The sequence below is a fragment of the Ambystoma mexicanum genome, chromosome 10 (genome assembly GCF_040938575.1).
Source record: "Ambystoma mexicanum isolate Mex_15411 chromosome 10, UKY_AmexF1_1, whole genome shotgun sequence".
Classification (NCBI taxonomy): domain Eukaryota; kingdom Metazoa; phylum Chordata; class Amphibia; order Caudata; family Ambystomatidae; genus Ambystoma; species Ambystoma mexicanum.
Window position 1 is genome coordinate 149,861,099 of NC_090932.1, and position 23,754 is coordinate 149,884,852.

The 23,754-nt window shown below is 44.4% G+C and overlaps 1 protein-coding gene across 9 annotated transcripts in view; it reads left to right on the forward strand.

Moving 5' to 3' along the window:
- SLC4A5 (solute carrier family 4 member 5) overlaps positions 1–23,754 on the forward strand; it is an 802,545-nt gene that overhangs the window by 514,577 nt on the left and 264,214 nt on the right. The gene's annotated exons all lie outside the window — the stretch shown is intronic.

The window sequence follows — 23,754 nt, forward strand, 5'->3', positions numbered from 1 at the left end:
TTTAAATCAGGCCGATTGTGATATGCTGAGCAAGACAGGTTTGCATTTTTGAACATTATCAAAGTTCAAATTTTTGTGTCCTAGCACAACTGCAAGTTTAGGCGTTTTGCTATTGTATTGAAGTAAAATGTTTTAATATACTTAACCCTTAACTGCACCTACTCAAACAACGAAACCCACACGCGCCACCATGGCCTTCCTTCTCACGGTACCTAAATTCAAAAGAGCCCAGGCCGGTGGTCGTAGTTTCCCAGTAGTAGCAGCCAAAGAATGGAACACCTTACCCCCAAGCACCAAAGCTGACCTATCTCACTCATCATTCCGCAGGAAACTCAAAAAATTGCTCTTCACCTCAAATGATGGAACCAGTAGAATCTAGACGACCCAATGCTTCACATTGCATACTGCACTTTTGTAACTATCTGTAAATAACTGTAAACTCTGTGAACTACAATTGTATTACCTAATTTATACATCACTTTGTAATTTATATCTCTGTAATTGCCTGTCCAGCGCCCAGATACCTATGGGTTTGGTGCACTCTACAAATGATAAACAAATAAATAAATAAATACATTCTGACCTTCAAATAAGAGAACTAAACTGAAATTGAAAGGCAGAGTTTATCTGGTCTACTTCGTGGAACACAGATTAGGCGTGCTAATGTACTGCCGACACATATGCCATATTTTCTTAATTGTGTTTTAGTTTAAAAGATAAACCTTTCACAGATTCAACATATAAAACAAATAGTTTCAAAAGAAGAGCAAAAGAAGAAAAAAAAAGAACATTGTACAATAAAATAACAAAAACAATGATGGCTTTACATAACATATATATCCTTGCATTTCCTATAACCTTTCCTGAATTATTTACAGTGGCTCATTTTGTTGTCAGTTTGCCTTGTTTTAGAGACTAGAGTGGCGGGCTGGAGGGGAAGAGTAGGCAGGGGCTAATCAGAATATGCCACCCTAATGGTTTGAAGACAGAGGCCAATCAAAATGCTTATTTGAGGTATATTTGATGATATTGTAGTCCAAACTCAAATATTTAACTCTCCAAACATGGCAGAGAGGCAGGAATCGCAGAGCTCTAAAGTTTCCCAGGGCCATGAGTGAGAAGGCCGCCCAGTCCTGTTTGTCCTGTTGAATTGTGGGACTTGTAAATTTCCTGCATTTCAATTGGTAAAGAAAAAAACTACAAGTACTTGTATCAAAAGGAGAAAAACGGGACTGCATGGAACTCCGGAATAACAAGTTGAAAAACTAGCACAGTGAAGAAATAAAGGTATGATTCTCCAAACATTTCTAGGTTTTGGCAATTAGGTGATTGTTTAAACACTGCCTGTACGCTGCAGGTGCCATGGGAAGTGAAGCTAGAAGAGAGATGGGATGTGAGGGGGTCACACATCCTCTGGGTATTATTTGGATTATGTATCCACACATTGACCGCACATTTTGATGCTAGTTCCTATGCCCATTCTCACCCACTACCTGTGTCTACCCATATAAAACACCCTGGTCCCAGAAACTCTTTAAGCTATTTCTGGGATTTTAAGGAGAAGCCCGTGTTATTCTTTAGCATCCGTCTGTAAAATAATGGTGTAGTTGCATCTATAAACCAGCTCCTGGTGTAATGAAAATATCTCAACCCAGTGTGCCTTCATGCACTTGATTTACACTCAATTTGTGTGTCCTTGCTTCTGTTCTTTGTACTGAATTCTTGTTAATGTCATGTATTGACAAAGACAATAGTTTTAGCTCTTGTACAGGCATGAAACAGTCATTTTCCAAGCACAGTTATAATATACAGAGGATGCGTCGTTGGGCCCTAGGTGTAGAACCGTCCTTGCTAAGCTTGCATGATAAAAAAGTGGTGTCCTAATTAGTTTATCTGCAGTTCACAAGAAGGGGTTAGGGTGAAGCCCACACCTCCTTTATTGTATGATCAAGGGTTTCTCCTGGATACCTTGTGCTTAGTTTGATAGTTCAAAACAGTGGATTTGCCACACACTTTCTTGTGAAGGTCCTGTTTTAAGTGCAATTTGTATTCATTTATCAATTGTTTCATGTGGACTCATAGTCCCAATTGTGGGTATCAGACCAAGACGCACGTCTGCATCCAGATTAACTGAATTAGGGCAGACTTCAAGCCCAGCCGTCATCCATAGGACTGACCGCTCTTCATCACCCTACCCCAATTGGGGCATCTTTTTCATACCGCCTGCCTTGATAAAGCCCCACGCGATCGAAACACATGTCAGCTGACCACAATTGGGACTGAGTCCACTTGAAACAATTGATAAATGAATAAAAATTGCCCTTAAAACAGGAATCACAAGAAAGTGTGTGGCAAATCCACTGTTTTGAACTATAATATACAGAGGACCTATCACCATTTAGCAGCTGCTGCCAGGCCAGCGCCTGGAAAATGCCTTTCTCATCCCTGCATACAATCCAAAAATATTGGCTTTGCTAATGCTGGTTTCTTCGTGCAGCCAGTACACCAAGAAGGCCATTTTTGTGCTGGAGTGCATATTGCGGCGTGCCACTTTTGTGCTATATCCACATTACACTTTTGGGTCAAATTTAACATTGGCTAAAACCTACTCATTTCATGAGATTTAACAAGTATGACTTTCCATCATGAAATTCCGGAGATTTGCAGGCAGGTGTGTGTCTTGAGAAGGAGCATTTAAGTACAGGCTGCATGTCTGTAAGTGTACAAGCATGCACACATTGTGGTTTGCCTTTTTTTATTATCTTGTGAAATTGCTTTGCCCACTATGTCAGCAGAGGATGACCTCTGTCCATACAATACTGGTGGTCGTGCCCAGGAGTTCAGTGCCCAGACCCGCTTTAGCTAAAGACAATGCCCTGTTGCCATGGCATGTTACCAAGCCCAGGGTGCGGTACCAGAGGCATAGACAGCGTAGTGCCTGAGTGGCAAGGCCCACCCAAAATCTGTAAATGTCCACTCATCAGCGCTGTGTGGGCATTTACAGGTGTTAATGTCACTTCGGTAGGCCCAACTACATTAGCTTCAGGCCCCACTTGTTAGACAATCCTGGCTACGCCTCTGTGCAGTACCTCAGTACACCATGAAACAGAACACTGCCACTTGCCCTGCCAAGATATATTGCACAGTCCTACAGTACCGATATCAATGATCATTCAATCATGTTTCCATTCCTGATCTATGTCGTCTTCGTGCACTGTGTGGAGTATTCACCATTCAGGATATTGGCATTGCGCTCATCAATGCACACAGTGATCTGGCAATCCCCCGCACGCCATGTCCGCATCTTGCTGCACTTTTGACAGGCAGCTACTCCATTGTGTTTGTAGCATACTATCCCCATACTAGCGGCATTATGCGCATTCACAATGGAATGGAATTTTGCGCACATCTGCATAGCTCCACTCCCAGTATCCATACTTTTCACTTCTCATTCACATACACAAACTTGACAAATGTACCCATTTTCTTTACCAAATGGCAGCATTTTCTGGGCCCTGTCCTAGTCCTCCTGGGGTCCGACCCTCCCCTTGGGGATGTGATGGTTAGCACCTCGCCTCATTTATTTTCCCAAGCATTAGCAAACCGTCAAGGTCCAAAAACACCAAGATGTGGGCTGCACTGATAGGTCTCACGCTGTACTGTTTGCAATACAATGTTGCATCATCATGTGTTCACAAACACACATACATTTTACTTTATTGAGACTTTAAAAAAACCTTCTCCTGAGTTGAGTTTCATTAAACAAATGGCGTATATCAAGTTGTACTAAGATGTAACCAATAATCTAATTTTGAATTAAATGTGTCCAGTGGTTATTGCTGCACTGCAGAACAAATATGTGTCTGGGAGTGTGAACAGGAATGACATTTTTTGCACCCACTCTATAATTTTGCCCCCCCCCCATGGATGGGTTCAAAACTTTCCAAATTATTTCAGAGGTGATTGTAGACACCGAGCCTCATTATGAGGTTGATGGTAACCTGCTGGTGCTGCCGGCGGGATGCCGCCAATCCCATAACACTGATTCCACCGCCTGATATCGCAGTACCACCGGGATATCACAAGTGGCGGCGGAACGGTAAATCCCCACTTTAATGGAGTCCCATAAGTCTCTGTGGGAATGGGGACATTCAAGCACCAGCACTGTTGCTAACAGTGGCAGTGCTTCAGTGAGAGACATGACGGTAGGGGCCTAAAAACCCGGCAGGTCACTACCGGCATTCTCGTAGTATAGCAGTCTGGAAAGGCTGCAGGTATGTTACTACTGGCCCCCTTATTTCTGGACCACCATACCTGGAATGAGGCCCACTGTTAGGAAAGCTGCTTGCAGATAAATTAAACAACTTCTCAGTAATGAACTTGTCCAAAAATGGGAAGTCATGTGAAGCATAAGTATGGACTGTCGCAGAAACTGCAGGAAATTTCCAGAGAAAAAGAACTGATCACAGTGGAGCTCATGTTCCACTTTGCCGTAACGTGAATGGAAGGCGTAAAAATATTTTGTAAGGCTTTAAAGCCTTCCATTCACACCCGCCACATTTTTAATCATTGGTATGGCGCAGAGGAGGGGCAGAACACAACTTGCATTTCTGCCACCTTCCTTCCTCTCCGCCATACAAACACTCCAGCATTTGCGCCGGAATGGATTTTCATGCCGGCCCAAATGCTGGTGATCCCTATGGTGTCCGCCGGCTTTATGCACCAACATAAAGTAGGCAGACCCTATAGGAAACAATTGTATGCGTGTTGGGCAACATTTCATTGGAATTGTACCGGCTCCCTGCCATGTAAACATGCTTTTCTCACTTTGCACGGCAGAGTGTAAAATTGCAGGGCAAAAGGTGGCATACACAGGTACTCTACCATTTGCCCTTCACCTTTACACTCCGCTATGCAAATGACGAAAATGTCGTGGAGGGGGCGTAGGGTGGGTGGGGTTAGAGAGAGTGGGGGTTGGGTGAGTGGGTGGGTGGGGGTAGAGAGAATGGGTGTGGGTGGGAGTAGAGAGAGTGGGGGTAGGGTGGGTGGGGGTAGTGAGATCGGGGGTAGTGAGAGTGGGGGTGGGGTGGGTGGGGGTAGTGAGAGTGTGGGTAGGGTGGGTGGGTGGGTGTAGTGAGAGTGGGGGTAGGGTGGGTTGGTTACAGTTGATAGAGTGGGGGCAGGGTGGGGGTAGAGAGAGTGGGGTAGGGTGGGTGAGTGGGGGTAGAGAGTGTGGGGGAAGGGTGGGTAGGGGTAGAGAGAGCGGGGTAGTGTGAATTGGTGGGGGTAGGGTGGATAGGGGGTTGAGAGAGTTGGGTAGAGTGTGTGGGTGGGGGTAGAGAGAGTGGGGTAAGGTGGCTGGGGGTAGAGAGAGAGGGGGAAGGGTGGGTGGGGGCAGAGAGAGTGGGGGAAGGTTGGGTGGGTGGGTCGGTGGGTGAACCAGAGAGAGTGGGGGATGGGTGGGTGGGGCAGAGAGAGTGGGGGTAGGGTCTCCGGCGGGGGACGAGGGAAGCCCCCAGCCGTGTGGAGGCGCTCAGCAGGGATGGCCCCGCTCCGAGTCTCCACACAGCTGCAGGCTTCCCTCGTCCCCCGCCGGGGATGCAGGATCAAGAAGGTAAGTTGAAGGGGGCAGGTGGGAGTGAAGGGAAGGGAAGGAAAAAAAAAAAAGACTTACCCGAGTCCCCGGCGGGGGGCAAAGGCAGCCTCTCAGCAGCGGGGAGGCTCGGAGCAGGGATGGCCCCGCTTCGAGCCTCCTCATTGGCCGAGGGGCTGCCACGCCCCCTGCCAGGGACAAAGGCCGTGGAATCCCGACGGGGGGATTCCCGGCCGGGTAGGGACCTGGTGAGAGCCAATCAGAATGCTTGTTGCATTCTGATTGTCTCTCGCTGGGGTACTAATCAGAAATAAAGCATGTGTCATGGCCCTCCGTCAGAAACGTAATGCGTGATCACATGATCTAGGCGATATGCTGCGTGTGTGACTAAAGAAAGAGAACCATAGATGTAGAAGACAGGCCCCTCAGAGAACTGTGCACGGCACTGTGCAAGTAAATAATTTAAAAGAAATGTCCATAACGAACTGACTGAAATATGTAATATCAGAGGGTTGCCAACCTTGTTCACCACATTAACAGTCGTCAGTTTAATTGAGGTTAACAACCTATGTATTAAAAAACAACTTTGTTCGTGAAGAACAGAAAACAGCCCATACATCCACAAAATAGCCAAAACTAGCCCAACAAGTCAAATCACTAGGCTTAGGCAGCATAACGAACTGACTGAAATATGTAATATGAGAGGGTTGCCAACCTTGTTCATCACATTAATAGTCTTCCGTTTAATTGTGGTTAACAACCTATGAAAAGACAACGTTGTTCGTGAAGAACAGAAAATAGCCCATATGTCCACAAAATAGCCCAACAAGTCAAATCACTACGCAGCTGGGAAGTGGAAATTCCAGCTGACTTGCAACAAAAAGTGCTGCAAAGTCGGTACTTCAAAACCACAACCCTCGCCAATTCTTCATTCACACGAAACCGGCGGCAGGCATGCTTTACCTAAATAAAACAAGCACTGGCAAAGCCAGCAGTTTTGGAGATGGCAGCTGTTTATTGCATTTTACATTCATAGGCAAGAATGCAGGAAATACGTGCTATCTACGCGGATCTAGGTAATCACTGCAGATTCTTTACTGCGCATCCCAAAAGGTCGAGGGTACACACGGGTGGATGGAGCCCCCCCCCCCCACATTTTTCAGACGGCACTTGATATGCTTATTTCTGGGGACACCACATTCAATTGGTATATTAATGAGTTCCCCCACTTTTTCTTAGGACTTGACCCCTTGATTTCACCACATATATATATGCGGGGGGAGGCCGCCTGCAACCCCCCATACCCTCCTACATTTAGTATTAAATTAACCCATCCACCCTTATATATATGTGGTGAAGTGGGGTTTTCATAATTCGACATTTTGGGATGCACAGTAATGGGATGCGCAGTGTTGTGGTAATACCAATTAGAACCATGTTTGCAAGATAGGGTTTGCAGACACGTGACATTAATACTAGACATAGTAAAAAGACGCCCGTTCACTGTGACACGAATATGTAGATATATATGGAACTTTTAAATTAATTACTAAGAATGCATGGCTTTTTTAAGTAATGGCTAGTGATGGGTGAGCTAGGGTACACGTGAGCAGGGGTGAGGTAGTGTGGGTGTGTGTTGGTGAGTAGAGGTGAGGTAGGGTGGGAAGGTGGGGGTGAGAAGGAGTGAAGTAAGGTGGGTGTGTGGGAATAGGTGAGGTAGGCTTGGAGTATTCAGGGATGATCAAGGGTCGGTGTTTGGGGTTGAGCAAGGGTGAGATAGGGTGGGTAGGGGTGAGCAGACATGAGGTATGGTGGATGGAGAACGAGGAGGGGTGATGTCGGGTGGGTGAGTGTGGGTGAGCATGGATGAGGTATGGCTGGGGTATGGTAGGAGGGTGGGCAGGGACAGTGAGGTGAGTGTGAGTGGGGATGGATGAGGGAGGGTTGGGTTGGTTGTGTAGATGAGTGAGTCTAAGGTAGAGCGGGTGGCGGGATTAGAAGGGGTGAGGCGGGGTGGATTGGGGTGAGTGGAAGTGAGGTAGTGAAAGTTGGCTGGGGTTAGATAGGAGGGTTCGATGGGGGTGAGGCAGGGTGGCTGAGCTAGGACAGGGTAGAGTGGGTGAGCAGGGTTGAGGTAGGGGGTGAGGGTGGCTGCAGGTGAGGCAGAGTCAGTGGGTGCCAGTACCAAGTTACTAGGATTTGTACCGTGCACTGCTGCCATTTGCATGGTCGCATGTGCACTGGTGGATCTTTAAAAGAGTGGGTTGGTTAAGGCAGTTGGAAGGAGAGGGAGAATGCAAGAATGTGATGCTGTGTGTCAGTGGTGCACATCGGAAGTGCCCTATACTCTGCATGGCTGACAGTTTTTTGGGAATGCATTGGCTGGGGGATGGGTTTGTCAAATGGTGTTAGAAGTGTAGAGTTGTGTTGTTTGGAGTCTGAGGAGATGGTCGTTTAAAACCATGTGAGGGTGTTTGATTTGAGTTTGCATTTGGTGAGCAAGGTGGAGAAATGGAGGGTTCAGTCAGTGATTGCAGGTTTACCTTACTGGATACAAGCGGATGATGTCATTGTTGGTTGTGTTGTGGTGAGAGACGTTGAGATTCTTTGTGGTTGTAATGGGCTAATGTCCTTTTTAGCTTTCTATGATATATATATAAGAAGCAAGGGGAGATGTTCTCTTGGAGGCTGGGGTAAGTCGGGGTGAGGTAGGCTGGGTGAGTGTTTATAAATGATCTCAGCCCCAAATAACCAGACAGACTCAAAGAATATGGCAAAATACTATTTTGTTATCAGCTCTATAAAGTCGGGAAACCTGGCAAGCATAACAAATCACAGCTCACACGTTCTCCGAGCATTTCCATTACACAAAAGGCTTTATACCTCGATGTTTATGAGCTATGATGTCATCTTATGTGGCAAACAGTAAAAAACAATTGGGTGGAGAAATTGGTTAAGAGAACATATGTACCTATAGATCATTTAGGTGTTAGTAACATCATCGGCTGCCCCTCATCATGTCTCGGGAGCATAGCTCTGGGCAACGCGCTCGCCTTGGAAACAAGACGACGCAGAGCAACACAGGTTCGATCCGTGGGTACGTGCTTAGAAACCTTTGGATATTAAGCCCGCTATAAATGACCAATCATAATCATCACAACTACCTCTAAATACGTATAATACAGACAATAGCAGAACAAACAGCAGGGGATTGGCTTCTGCAACAATGTTCAGTCTATCATTAAATAGGTCCACATGATTGGTTGGCAAGCTCCTCCAACCTTGGACATTCGGCTCATTAGCACGCAAGCAAAATGAATCCCAGGTTTGGGGAACAACATCAGACAACTGCCCACTTGACTGATTACCCTACCTTCTCTCATCAGTTAGGCCCTAAGGCAAGGCTTCTTCATGTAGTTGACCTTGCTGACTGTTCTCTTCCTCAGAACATTAAATGGAGTGAAGATACATTGCTATCGTCATCTGAAGCTTCATGAATAGGCCTTGTTTTCTGGTCTTGCACCATGTGTGAGGAGACCATGATTTTGTCCATCCTGTCCTTCTATTTAGTGCTATTTGATTAAATTATACTGGGTGCTATTACTTTCCTCAGCCTGTGGAGACTTGGTTGCTCTGTCTTGCATACGCTTTCCGCATCTTTATTTGTACAATGCTTGGCACTTGCAAATGTTCACTCCTTTGCTTAATCTAAGAGAAATATGTCCTACGTACATGGCTTATCCTCTTCGACTCCTCCTGTGCCTTGCAGTTGCTTCTTGCTGAGACATCCTTGATCCTGAGCCAAACAAATATTCTTTGTTCTTGCTGGAATTTGTATTGCAGTGCTTGTCAGCTCTGCAGCCTTGGTCTTTCTACTTCAGGCTTCTCGCTTACTATCATACGAAACCGACGTCCATTTTCTCAACATGGCTTCTTTAATCATATTATTTTTCCTATGTTTAGCAAGCTTCTATATGTCTCATTTACCTTATGTTTCTGCATATATACATCTACTGCATCTCTTCTCACTTATCTTCTCAGTGTATAGGATTTCTTCGTATTCACATTTCTTCACTTCAGTCACATCTTAATTCTTTAAGTATCCGTATACATTTCAGTGCATCCTCGTCTCTTCCCTTCATGACTTCACTTTACACCTGTCAGACTTTACGTATAGTTCTTCTATGTCCAGTGGTGTATAAGGAAGGTATGGTATCAAACAGTGAAGACAGACACAAGTGATCACAGTTCAAGGGTGTTTATTGAAGGTTAAGTGGGTTGGTCGAACGCCTATCTAATTGTAAATCTAAAGATGGGTAGAAGCTACGACCATCAAAATAATAATTATGCAGTCCTAGTAGAGTCTTGTCAAAATAAAAAGTACCTATACTAGTAAACCTATTACCAATCCTTACTTCTAAATACCAAAGAATGTTATGCAAAAAGAAAAGTGTTCAAGATAAGTTATGTCAGGATAGTTGAGCAGTTGGCTTCCCTTCCCCACGTTTTAGCACACAACAAGGCAGCACACTTGAGCTTCGCACACACACTGGCTTCTCTGCCAAGAGGATGCAGTTATGATGATATGATATGATATGGCATTTGTAACGCGCCTATACACAAGTGTTTCAAGGCGCGACGAGGCGGGGGGAACAAGGGGAGACAGACAGCGATCCTACTAGGCCAGGTGTCATTCAGATCGCGCAAGTGCAAGGGTAGAGGGAGAGGGAAAAGTGCAGGGGGGAAAGGTAGAGGGAAAAGTGCAGTACAGGGTTATATCATACATGATAAATAACAAGGGCCAGCTGGTGGCAAGTGTGAGGTAAGTAAAGACAAGTGCTGGGAAGGGGGGCTGTAGGGATACAGACACAGTCCCGCAGTGCAGGGGTTGCCAGGGAGGCAGTGCAGGGGAGAGTGGCTGGGCCAAGGACCGAGAACGGTGAGTGGCCCAGTTGCAGATTCAGTGCAGTTTCAGTAATTTTATCAGGGGAGAGGGGGAGAGAAAGCGGAGGCAAAGAGGAAGGTTTTGAGGTGCTTCCGGAACCGGAGATGGTTCTCCTCAAGTTTCAGGGAGGCAGGAAGGCTGTTCCAGAGGGAGGCCCATGCAGCGGAGAGAGATCTGCCCCCCAACTCGTTGTTTGGAGAAGCGGCTGACCATAAGAGAGTTGGAGGTGGATGAGCGAAGAGCACGAGAAGGAAGATATTTAGGAAGAGAGAGTTGATGTTATTTTGGCCCAAGGCCCCAGACAGCCTTGTGGACAATGCAAAGGGTTTTGAACTTGATCCTCGCACTCACTGGGAGCCAGTGTAGTGATTTCAGTCCTGGAGAGATACGGTCCCTGGGCTTGAGGCCAAGGACAAGTCTCGCAGTCCTGTTCTGGATGAGTTGCAAAGGGCGGAGAGTAGAGGCGGGCAGATTTAGGTAGAGGCTGTTACAGTAGTCCAGCTTCGAGAGAACTAGGTCTCTAGAGACAGTGAGCTTCTGGTGGAAGGAGAGGAAAGTAAGGATACCTCTGAGGAGGTGTAGTTGGTAGTGTAGTGACCCCGAGGTTTTTTGCCTTGCAGGTAGGAGCAGGAAGAGGGCCAAGAGAGGCCGGCCAGAGAGCTGCAGGGAAGGAGGGAGTGAGTGTGCCGATGAGTAGAATCTCAGTCTTACTGGCATTAAGGCAGAGGTCGTTGGCGGCACACCATTCCTGGATAGCAGAAAGACAGTCAGAGATGAGGGAAGGAGAAGAGGTGGCCGAGGGTAGCCTAAAAATGAGCTGGGTATCATCCGCATAGCACTGAAAGTTGGGGCAGAGAGCGGCGATTCGGTGGGCGAGAAGTGCCAGATACTGGTTGAACAGCCAGGGAGAGAGGTTAGAACCCTCGGGGACACCACAGGTAGAGAAAAAGATGTCAGAGAGGAAAGACCGCAGTTGGACCTGGGAGGGTCGATTTGAGAGGAAAGAGGTCAGCCACGCCAGAGCCTGACTAGTGATACCCAGGTTATCACGGAGACGGTTGAGCAGGATGGTATGGTTAACAGTATCAAAGGCAGAAGAGAGATCAAGCAAAATGAGAACACATGGAATGTTAGAGTCAAGGTTCGAGAGCAGGTCCTCACAGATGTACAGGAGAGCAGTTTCCATGCTTCTGGCAGCTCTGAAGCCAGACTGATGGTCATGAAGGCTACCAACAGATTCAGCATGGAGATTTAGCTGGGAGAGGGCCAGTTTCTCCAGGAGTTTGCCCAGGAAGGGAGTGATATAGATTGGGCGATAGTTAGCTGGGCAGGAAGGGTCGGAAGAGGGTTTCTTAAGAAGGGGGTGCACAAGGGAGTGCTTGAGAGGGGACGGGAAGACTCCAGAGGCGAAGGAGTGATTGCAGAAGTCATAAGTAGCAGGGCCTTCTGGGCAAAAGTCTCTTTACCATTTAAACTCTCTTATGGCAGAGGGTCTGATGCAACAAAATAAATATCAAAGTTCCTTTCTTCTCAGGATTTTCATATACACCACATTTTACAAGTTCTTAGATTTACTGTTCATCACGGGTCCCCCTCCATCAGGCTCAGACCCTCTTTAACACAATATTCACAATCGATCTCCCTCAATCGGGCTTGGACCATATAATCTCACTTTCCAAACTTTCCTCTTTGTATCAAAAATGGAAGACTTTCGACTGTGTGATGGATTTTTCTTAAACCATTGCAGGACGCTTCAATTTACTACTTTCATCAATTTTCTCTTGCAACTTTCTTTTCTGCCCTTTCTTTGCGGGATACCTCATAGAGACCTTTGATTGAGCACACTCGCGGTGCCGGATCACTCTGTTAACGGTATCATATCTTTTCTCTGTTAAAGTTCAAACATGCTTCCGGAATTTAGATTTACTCACGTCTTTCACCATACACATTAACAATGTTCATTCTTGAAGTCTTCATACAATGTTGCTGCTTGCAACCTTGACTTCAACACAGACTGGTCTTGCATCGGTCTCCCCAACTCACCAGCTGTGTTGATTAATCTGGCACTGCTTTGATCCTGGAACCAAGGATGGTACCATGGCGGTTGTTGCTCCTCCCTGACTTGGCCAGTCATGCAGGAGGGCCCCAGATATCTCTAACATACAATGCAGGATTCTTCAGTCTGGTTTCCTGGCCTTACGCTCTATAATCTGAAGGTTTCAGGAAAGTACCGGTTTTCCGCTGGAAAGGTCAAGGGTATCTGCCTCCTTGCGTTCACATTCTTGGTTTGCCGTCTTTCTCCCCTCGTTCAGCTGCCACGTCAAAACTGCTGTTCCTTCATGTGTTTTGTCTCGCTCAGAGTGTGCTGTCATGCTACGCCTTTTATCTACGTAGGGAAGCTTGATGGAAATCAGGTGTGAGTTGTTACTAGTAATTGCCTTACCTTGCCTGACCATAGTTTTGGGACATGTCAGGAACACCGTCTGTCTTCTCCCAGAGCGGGCTGTCCGTGTGAAAGTGTTCATGCTGGGAAGGGGGTGGGGGGTAAAGTCCCTAAGTATCCTACCTGGTAGTATGGGGTAAAGGTGTTACAGGGGGGATACCACATCTTGCCATCCAGTGTCCCACTGCAACTCCCCGAAGACCCCTCACCCAGGTGATCCTCCCTCACTGGTCCACCCCCAGGAACTGCATCCAAAAGCGATGGCCGTGTCCTAGCCACCTGGATGACAGACCTCCGGGGACTAGCGGATGAGACACCTTCTGGTTTCTCACAGGTGACTGCAGACTTCCTTCTAATACATCAGTTTGTGGGTACATTCGATATGGTTATCTGATCGCATAATATCTTTCACATCTTCGATGCAATATTGGGATGATGCCAAGGATCAGGCACAATGCTTTCTTGCTATTCATCCAATATGATAGAGGTGAGGGGGTGGGCTCCATGAATGACGTGTACATCTGCCTCTCTACATACCCCCTCTGGTCGTGTCCTCAACCACCCCCTCAATCTTCTTCTCCTTTTCTTCACACTGTGGCTTCTTTGGAATCCATATCTTTGTCAAGAGGTGGGCCAGTTATGATGTGTCTGCGTGGAAAATGCTGATGCAGGCAATGTCTGCACCCACGGAGGATGGGCCTCAGGAAAGTCAGATGGATGGCAAGACAGGGTGATCAAATCAAGATGAGCGGTAGTGGGAGGACGTCTGTGGCATCAGCGAGGGAGTGGGAAGGAGAGGGCTTGGGGGAATCTGGGCTATGCATGGAAAGGGTTTGGTTTACAGTTTCTTTGTTGTGGTTCTCGGACCCAGTTCAGTTAGGGGCTGGTGGCACGCTTAGTTTGGTTGGACTCAGCAGACTGCTCTGAAGTGCACATCTGATGGGAATATCATACATGTGTAGACTTTTCACAGAAAGGAGTCATGGAACATTGACAGGAAATGATGTAATTTCTCAATTATTGTTATGTTATGAGGTGTGCCACACTACGGTGATTGCTTGTGTTTAAAAAATATATATTTTTCTTGTTTTGCTGTGTTGTTGAAAATAATAAAAAGAAGTGAAAAAACATATCTTTGTCACCCCCCTCAGGTCACCTGCATTCTTTATGTGTTCATCCACACTCTAGGTCATATGGCAGCACTCCTGAGTTGGTTGACATAATACCCAACATCCAACATAGTTCTTAGGATACTAAGGATACTGAAACTTCATTCCTGGAGGTGTCAGAGGACTTCCTTTAAGGTGCTCATGGGTAGTGTTTTCGATCTGTGTGTGCTTATCAGTCACAGCATTCATGTTGATCATTATCTTCATCCCAATTGCTTTATTTGCTGTCTTCTTGCATTGTCCTATGATTATTCTTATAAGACAAAATACCAGCAACAATAGCACTATTATTGCTCCCAACATTTTTAAGGCATTTGCCATCTAGGTTGGAACCCACGAGAAAAGAGATGAAAACCAAATATTCATTTTCGGTCTCATCTACTTCTTCCACCATTTTTGTATGCAGGGCCGGCAACAGAGTTATTACTTCTGTCAGGGTTCCATTTTCTCCATCTTGGGCAGGTGTGTAAGTACAGCAAGAAGGCCCCATTTTACACACACGCCTTCTTCCATTGCTGTAATTAAGTCAAAGACACACCTGTTCTGGGGGGTGAAGAGTCGTATGGCCCTCAATTCTTCTTTAATTGCATTAAATCCTGTTATGGTTGTGTTCATTGTTTGTAGCAACTCCCAGCTGGTGATTTGTAGCCACCCGGCAGGTATATGGCTGTAAATATCACTGCCGTCCTCCAGAACAATTTATGCTCATCTGGAATGTCATGGTATGCTTCTATTGATTTTGCCGAAAAGTAGTTCTCTCTCTTCTGTCGAGTGAGGTTAAGTGACCTCTTTTTCCTTTGGTGTGCCTCAATTTTCAGAAAGTTGTCTGTGTGGAGATCACTTTGAGGGATCACCAATGCAGGAACATATACTATTATTATAGAACATATGTCTTCCCAACTTTTAGGCAGCTTCAAACAAGCTTTGGATCCAGAAGCCCAATAGAGGCCCATTATCACAGCAGGTCGTCCTGTCATTCCTGGCACATTGATTATTTGCTGGCATCCTATATTTTGTAGAACTTTGGTCAGACTCCTGTTCCGGAAACAGAGTGTCGCATTCTTCATGGGCAGTATGGATACAGGTCCTGCTTCATCTTCAATCCATGTTAGTAACTTTGCAGATTTAGCCCAATCCTTAAGACATTCATCATTCACTATTTGCACTACCTTCACTATTGTTGTCATCAATAAGTGGGCACTGCATGCCAACGTTCCTGCTTCCCAATCTTCACTGGTGGATACTTGTCCATATACCAATAACTGAGGTCTCTCTCAGCATCCTGGCAATCCATGTGTCTGCACAATTCAGTCTTTTTTGTTCAACAATCCTTATCTCTCCTCCAGTCACACCCCTAAATTCGGGTCCTTTTCCATCTTCTGTGTCTTTAATAAGCATCTTTATATGGGAACGTTCTCTTTGACATCCATTGTAGAATTGCCAATTTTCCTTCAAACTCTCCTCTTTTCATGCATGCTGCGAGTGGCTGAGACACTTCGCTTCATGTACATGTATTTCTCTTGTGATAAATGTTCTGGCTGTGTTCATGGCATAAGGGGTGAGAGAACATACATAGAAGCTCTCATCTGACGTTCTCCTCCCCACCTCACTCATGTGTTGATACCACATGCTATTTTTTAAATGGGCTGAGTTATCAAGGTACGTATTTATATCCTGATTATTTTCTGCAACATCCCGCTTGACTTAATTCATTTTTTTGGAAATCTCAGGGAAAATATCACTAGCACTTTTGTTAGGGATAGAAAGAGATGTCTCATTGTTGGATGCTTCATTTAAATTACAAAATATCATTTCACGAAATTCTATAAGCATAAGGAAGTAAAGAGAACACATTGTACAAAATGTAGCTTGAAGAAGTATTGCAAAAGAATCTGTCGAATTGTATCCTGTGCAGTAAGCAGCCTTCTTGCTAGCAATGGGTATGTTACATAATGGAAGATTCTCAATCATTCAGCTTCTGTCAATTTTATAAACCACACTTTTTTAGAACAGAAATTGTAATATTATTGAAATGATGATCCTGAAAATAATAGGACTGTTTTTAGGATTTCCCAAAAATTTGACAAATATTAGTTGTCTCACTAGAGCTGAATAAAATCGAAGTATGTATACATAAACAGCATACACAAATGTGTGTAATGTTACAGGCAGCATAAAGTGCTGTGTGCGTTCTTTGTGTTCTTTTTTCAAAGCATTGTCTCTTCAGCCTAACTGGAACAGTTGGGTAAACACTGCAAAGTTTGTTTGGTACCTTTCAATCTTCTTCAACCCTTCCCTCGGATTGTTGAACTGTTGGGAAATAAAAGAAACACAAGCGATCATATATGTCAAATAATCATGCATATCCTCCCCTAATGTTTTTGCTACACTATGGGCAGCAGTTTTAATTTGAGTGGGAGGAGCAAGGGGTACTCTCATGCGGTGTCTATTCACCAACTATTGAGGAGTTACATGGTGATCTGAGCCAGGCTGGTTTCTCAAAGCAAACAAAGCAAGGGGTAGGCAATGTAGCCATCCCTTCTTCAAAGTCATCTTAATCCTGGATATCCTTTCTTTAAGCAGTCCATTTAAACGCTCACAGATACCATTCACCTTTGGGTGATAAGCAGACAAGAACTTGTGCTTTATGCCTAATAGAAAAGCTATCTGTTCGCACAATTCATTTACAAAATGTGGCCCATTGTCAGACCTCTGAACTCCGAACACACCCCATCTAGGAAACACCCCAAGTAAGAGAAACTTGGCAGCACATGTAGCATCAAGGTGCGTACATGGACCTGCTTCAATCCATGTAGAAAATGGACATACCACTAAAATGTATATGTAGCCATTGCATGTTTGCAACATATCCACATAATCTATATGGAGATGCTGAAAAAGACCATTGGGTCTGGGCATTGCTCCTCTCACTGTTCACAAGGTATGCCCTGCTGTGAACATCTGGCAGACGATGCAGTTCACAATAACCTGTGCAACGTGTTCTAACAAATTTGGTGAAAACCAATCTTCTGCAATCATGGCAGCAAGATTCTCTCTGGTTATAGGTGCGGGATAGTGAAGCCGATTCAGCACTACTTTCAATAATGCTAGAGGCATGACTGGCTTTCCAGTACTATATTGTCTCCATATAGCCTCTGTGAGGGCTAAAGAACACACCTGTCTTTTCCATAAATCCTGTTCTTCCTATGGAGCTTGACATTGCAGCTCAATTAACTGTACAACGGATAACATATTAAAACCTTCCTTCACCATCATACATCGTTCTGACATTTGCTTAACATCTTCTACTTCAAAATCCGGAATATTTGTAAAATATGCGGCTCTTTTGGCTCCAACATCTTTGGCTTCGTTACCACGAGAAATCATGTCTGCCCTCTTAGTATGGGCTGCGTACTTCACCACAGAGATGGCCAATGGAAGCTTTAGTACCTTGATGAGTTTGTCCAATAGCGGCGCATGTTGCACTGGTGTGCCGTCTGTGCAGAGGAAACCCCTCCTTTTCCAGCATGACAATCCTGTGTATACGGTTGACGTCACATAGGCAGAGTCAGAGTACACTATCACTTCCTCATCCTCATATCTCTGGAGTGCAGTGATAAGTGCCACTAATTCTGCAGCCCGTGCTGAGCAATGTGAAGGCAATCTTGCACTTGTCACTACTTCAAATTCACCATCACGTTTTAGCTTTACTACTGCTGATCCTGTATGTCTTTCTCCTGTCGTTTGATACATTTTTGAAGAACCATCAATGAACAGAATTTGAATTTCCCCCCTCCTACAGCATTTTCTCTAACCTGGGGAATATCATCATAAAACTCAGTATATGTTGTACAGTCATGTACATAGTCCTCCTTCCCTACTGGTTCTGCTATGAATGTCACTGGATTTACTACTCTACATCTAACAATTTTTATTGCCTGGTTCGAAATAATCACTTTGTACCCTGATGCTCATTGTGTAGTCAATGTACTTTGGGGTTTCTCCAAAATGGCGAATAAGGAATGCTTAATGAATAACGTCATTCAACACCAAATTGTAATGCTTGCAGCTTTTTCAATCACGAAACAGCAGCAGCTAATGCTTGTCCGCAGGGGTAATGCCCTTTCATTACTGGGTCTAAAATCCCAGTATAGTAGGCTAATGGTTTATGTCCATGTCCTAATGTTGTCTTCTGTGTGAGGACTGCTGTGATCACTTCTCCATTTGAATGGGAGAATAAGTAGAACTCCTCATTATCTTCCGGAATCCCTAACAAAGAGGCTGTACAAATCGCCCTTATTAATTCTTCAAATCCTTCAGTCATCTCATCTGTCCATGTTTTCTCACTTTTACATATCTGTGCTTCCTTGAGTCCTTTTAAAAGTGGTCAAATATATATGTACTCTAATCAAACACTCTGGGCCCTACAATAATTACATAGGCCTACCAATTGTTGTATTTCCCTCATTGTCTCAGGGTTTGTTGAATTTACCTCATTGTCTCAGGTTTTGGAGTTTTCATGATTGCTCCTGCTCTCTCAGGTGTCACTGTTCTCCCCTCTTGAGGGATTAGCTGTCCTATGTACAGTACCTCCTCCTGGCAATATTGTAGTTTCTCTTTGTCTACCTTGTATCCTTTCTCTGCTAGTATTGTCATTAATCAAACTGAATCATCTCTGCATCTTTCTTCTCTCTCAGTGTACACTAATATATCATCTACGTACTGAATCTATGTGCCCACGAGTTGTATGTTACCTAGGTCCATCTTAAGAACCCTATTAAAGATCGATGAGGACTCACAGTACCCCTGGGGTAATCTTTTATGTTTCCATCACTGATTTCTATACGAAAATGTAGTCAAATCGTGTGAGTCTTCATGAAGGGGAATTGAAAAGAAAGCGTTCTTTAAATCTATCACTGTAAAATATTTGGTTTTAGCTGGGATGTTACATAATATCGTAGCTGGATTCGGAACTAGTGGAAACTTTGCTTCAACAATATTGTTTAGAGTGGTTAGATCCTGAATAAATGTCCACGACCACCCTGTTGATTTCTTCACTGGGTATACAGCTGTGTTACATGGGGATTCCGATGGTACCAGTATTCCCTGCTGTGTTAAAGCGGAAATGGTTTCAAATATGCCTTCATCTACATTTCTGGACATGGGGTACTGTTTTGCTCGTGACAAAATTGCTCCTGGTTTGATGTCTATTTTAACTGCTCCTGCTCTACTCAATAGACCCACTCCGTATGGACTGCTGGTCCATAAAATGGTTCTATGATCATTTATCGACATGCATTTTTTCGATGGGTTTTTTGCTGAATTTCTTTTATGAAAATAAACATCAAAATTGTTGTTTTTCTTTTTGGGGTGGTTTCCCCCCAAGGCCCCTATTAATTGAACACTATTCCCGACCTCCCCACCACCTACCCCTTATAAACCCCTCCCAATAGCCCCCTATTTATTTCAATGGGTTTTATCAAAGAAAAAAACAGGCAAATAACACATAATAAATGCATGTCGATCAATGGACGGCATACCCATAAAATGCTTGGAACCTTTTCTAAATCTTCCTGGAAAAATGATGGTTTCTTTTTCACCAATGCCATTCTGTGTGGTATTACCATATTCTCAACTTTAATCCAATAAGTGAGACTTGTGAAAAAGGCGAATTCATCGTTTGAATACTCATCTCCGAACAATTCCCATCTGTCAAGTCTGTTAGTCTGTATCCTTCACCAAGAGCTGTTACTGCTCTCCATCCTCTTCCCTCACCATCTGTCCCATGAACAACCACCCTTTCCTCATTTACCACTGCTGCCTCTAGTTCTATGGGGATAACCTGTCCTTCCTTGTCATCCAAAGGTATTTCTGTCCTAAACAAAAATTCATCAAGTATTCTCAACAATTTACCTATCAGTATAGGAAGCCATGTCAACAAGATACTTACTCCATAATAAAATACTTTGGGGTCTAAAAGGACCACTCTTAATGCTTTTTGGCCTGTAAATGCTAGTATTAATTCTCTTACATGTATGGAGTGTATCCCTGGAGTGGAACACACTATCCCTTCATCAGTGAAAGATATCGCCATGTTAAGGTTTGTCATCAAATCACGTCCTAATATATTAACTGGTGTCTGCTGGGAATATAATAGTGGCATGGACACGTCATGTTCTCCTATTGAAATTGGTAAGTCATCAATAAAAGGAAGCAACCTCATAGCCCCAGAGAATCCCTGCGCATTCATGGAAATGCTAGTCATTGGGTACTTTCCCTCTCGAAAACAGTATCGAGTTGCTCCTGTGTCTAAAAAGGAACAAAATGGTCTTGCCTCCTATCGTTACCCTGACCCTTGTTTCCTCTTGTTGGTCTGGTTTCACCGATAGTAAAGAAAACATCAGGTTGCTCTGTGGGCTTTTCTATTGTGCATACACATTCATCCCTGTACCCGTAAAAGGATTCCCTCCCACTACTGTCACACTCCCTAACTTGGCTGTGGGTGCTTGTGGGACTCCTGTATTTGCATTCCATTGGGGTACTATCGGTTGTGTTGGAGTGTACTGTTGTTGTGTCTGTACTTGTGTTTGCATAGGCGCTTGCTGTGGTTGCCCTTGAGGCGACTATGATTGCAGCAGGATCTGCTGCCTTTGCTGTACTTGTGGTGCACGTGACTGATACTGTGTGTGATGTGGGCATAATACTCCATTGGTTCTGTACTTTAATATGGAGAATAGACCATCCTCCCTCTTGGAGTTTGCCATTTCTGCTGCACACCCCCTCTACGTCTACACTTGCATGCGATATGTCCTTTCGTTCGACAATTCCAGAACTGCTACGACAGTCCTCCATTAAATCCTCCTCCCCCTTCAGAGTTTTGAAATCTGCTTTCTCGTCCTTTAGGTCCATTCCCCCTACCTCGTGGCCAAAAATGTTACCCACCTTGATCTATAGGGTACCCTACATTGCTTTGCTGTGCAGGCTGCAACTCTCGTGGGGCCACGCCTTCACCACTCATCAATACTGCTCCTTCTATGGCAAATTTTGACAACTTTTTCTGAACTAACTTTGCTTCCTCCTGTTTTCTATTCTCATCTTTTATCTTATTTTTTTATTTTTATTTTTTTATTGCAACATCAGTCTAATATGTCTCAGCGTAACACTGTGACATCAGACTTTTATTCCAAACATTTTTGTCACGTGTTCCTCCAAAAACGCTAACACTAGACCAAACCAAGAGAAAATGCAAGAAAGATAAGTGCATAAAGAACACAGGAGCGACCAAAGCCACTGTTCAAGTACCATCTAACTTCATGATTAGGGCGGCACAATCTGTGTTAATTGACCCACAGCCTTCAATTTGAGAGAGGCGATGAAATCAACTATCGCACAGCATAGTTTCACGGAATTGCCTGCCATTGCATGAGACCACCAATCTCGAGAGTCGGGGCTCGCAGGACTAAAGTTCCCAAGATGTAGGATACGTTTTGCTGTAATGATCGTGCATTTAGTTATTAAATGTTCTAGGGATTCGGGCTCCTTCAAGTAAAATCGGCATATATCATCAGTTACTTCTTTGGAATGACGAAGCCACAACATGGCTCTTGTGTCAATGGCATTCAGCCGTATTCGCAGGAACTGCTCACGATGGTGTCTCGACGGGCAGTTCGTCAGATAGTTACATGGAACTCCCAGCTTAAGTTCACCTATTCCAGCATGTAATGTTGAGGCCATCTTTCTCCTTTGTTCGTTATTCTGAATCCACTTCACAGTCTCAAACTTTTTTTTCGCAGATTGTGGTCTCATTATTAGTTTGTCGGTATTTAAATCGGCACCAGTTAATATCTGTACCAAGTGTTGTTTCCATTCTTCAAGTAAATTGGAATGACCAGGTCCAGCACTCTTAGAGAAGATCTGATAAGCAGGAGACATGGGCGTTACAATCATTTTCCGGAATGCCATTAAAGATTTCCACAAGACAGTAGTGTGTAACGAGTTTAAGGAAAGCTCATGTCTTAACTGAGTCATTGAAATGTATGTTGGTAGCTTCAGGACCCGCCGCCAAAAAATACCCTCGAGTTTCTGCCAAAAAGCCACGTCTATGCTCCAGCCTGCTTCCGAGCCAAAAGTAATAGCCGGTACTACTTTTTGAGAATAGAATGTCAATATGGGAGTAAGAGTGAATTTCCCATATGATTTGTTCAAGAGCTGTGCTTGTATGCTGAATTGAGTCATTCGAGCTATTAGGTCGGTTTTCCAGTGATGTTCGCAGAGGGAATTATTAAAAGAGATTCCTAGGTATCTTATTGAGTCTACTACATCAAGCGGGTTCTTATCGATGTACCAAGTGAAGGCCCCTTGTCTTTTGAGGTTTGTTCTACCAATGACGACGACCTTGGTCTTGTCAGTGTTTATCTCCAGATCGTTTTTGATGAGATATTCATGTAAGTTTGTCATTTGCCGTTGTAGGCCTATCTGGGTCTTATCTAGAAGGACCACGTCATCCGCGTAAATGAGACATCCAATTTCGGTGTTATTTAGGATTGATGGAAAACATCTCACATTTGTGCGATGGGCTGGGATGTCGGCAATGAAGAGTTTGAACAGCTGGGCAGATAGTGGGCAGCCTTGTTTCACGCCCATGTTCGTTGGTATTTGATCAGATAGGGCGCCTTGATTGTTTAAACGTATGCTGATGGCTGTGTCAGAATGAAGCGCTTTTATTGGGTCGATGAAGTTACTTGGACAGTTCCAGTTTTCCAATTTTTGCCATAGCTTAGAGCGATTGATACTATCAAAGGCGCCACGTAGATCGATAAAGGCGACGTACAGATGTGTTTTAGCCCTTATACTTTCAAGTTTTAAGATGGTCATTAGCAGCAATTTCACTTCGACGCCGACTCCTTTTGTGAATCCTGTTTGTCGCATGTCTAGGATTTGTTCCACGACTGACCATTGAGAAAGCTGTTGACGTAGAAAAGAGGCAAACATTTTTCCGATGGTATCCAACAGGGCAATCGGGCGATAGTTGGATGGGTCAGCCCGATTGCCCTTCTTATGGATGGGAACTATTATAGCATCCCGCCAAGAAACAGGTATTTTCTTCGTTGAAGATATTCTTGCAAATAGGGATTCTATGAAGATAGCCCATTCCGCCTCATTGTTTTTTAACATTACATTCGTTATGAGGTCCGAACCAGCGGCGTTAGAGTTCTTCAAAGACCGAATTGCAAGTTTTATGTCTTCGGCTGGAATACGCAAGTCCCATGAAGACAGATTTTGCTTAGAGCCGCTTGCGACTTCATGTTGTGGATTGCAAAAAATGTTTGCGTAATGACGCATCCATTGCGCTGAGTCAATCTCATTTGACGCCATGGGCTGATGTTTGGAGTTCCCAGAATTGAGGATTGCCCATGTTTCCCGTGAGTTTTTCTGGACTAGTTGTTTCATTAATAGCTCAGCTTTGTCCTACTCTGTTATAATTTTCTGAGATTTTAACCAATTACGATACACTTTATGACGTCTATGGATTGCAGAGATTATGGAGCTCGTGTCGTTGGTGATCTTGAGCAACTTCTTCAGCTTCCTCACGTCGTGTCGCATC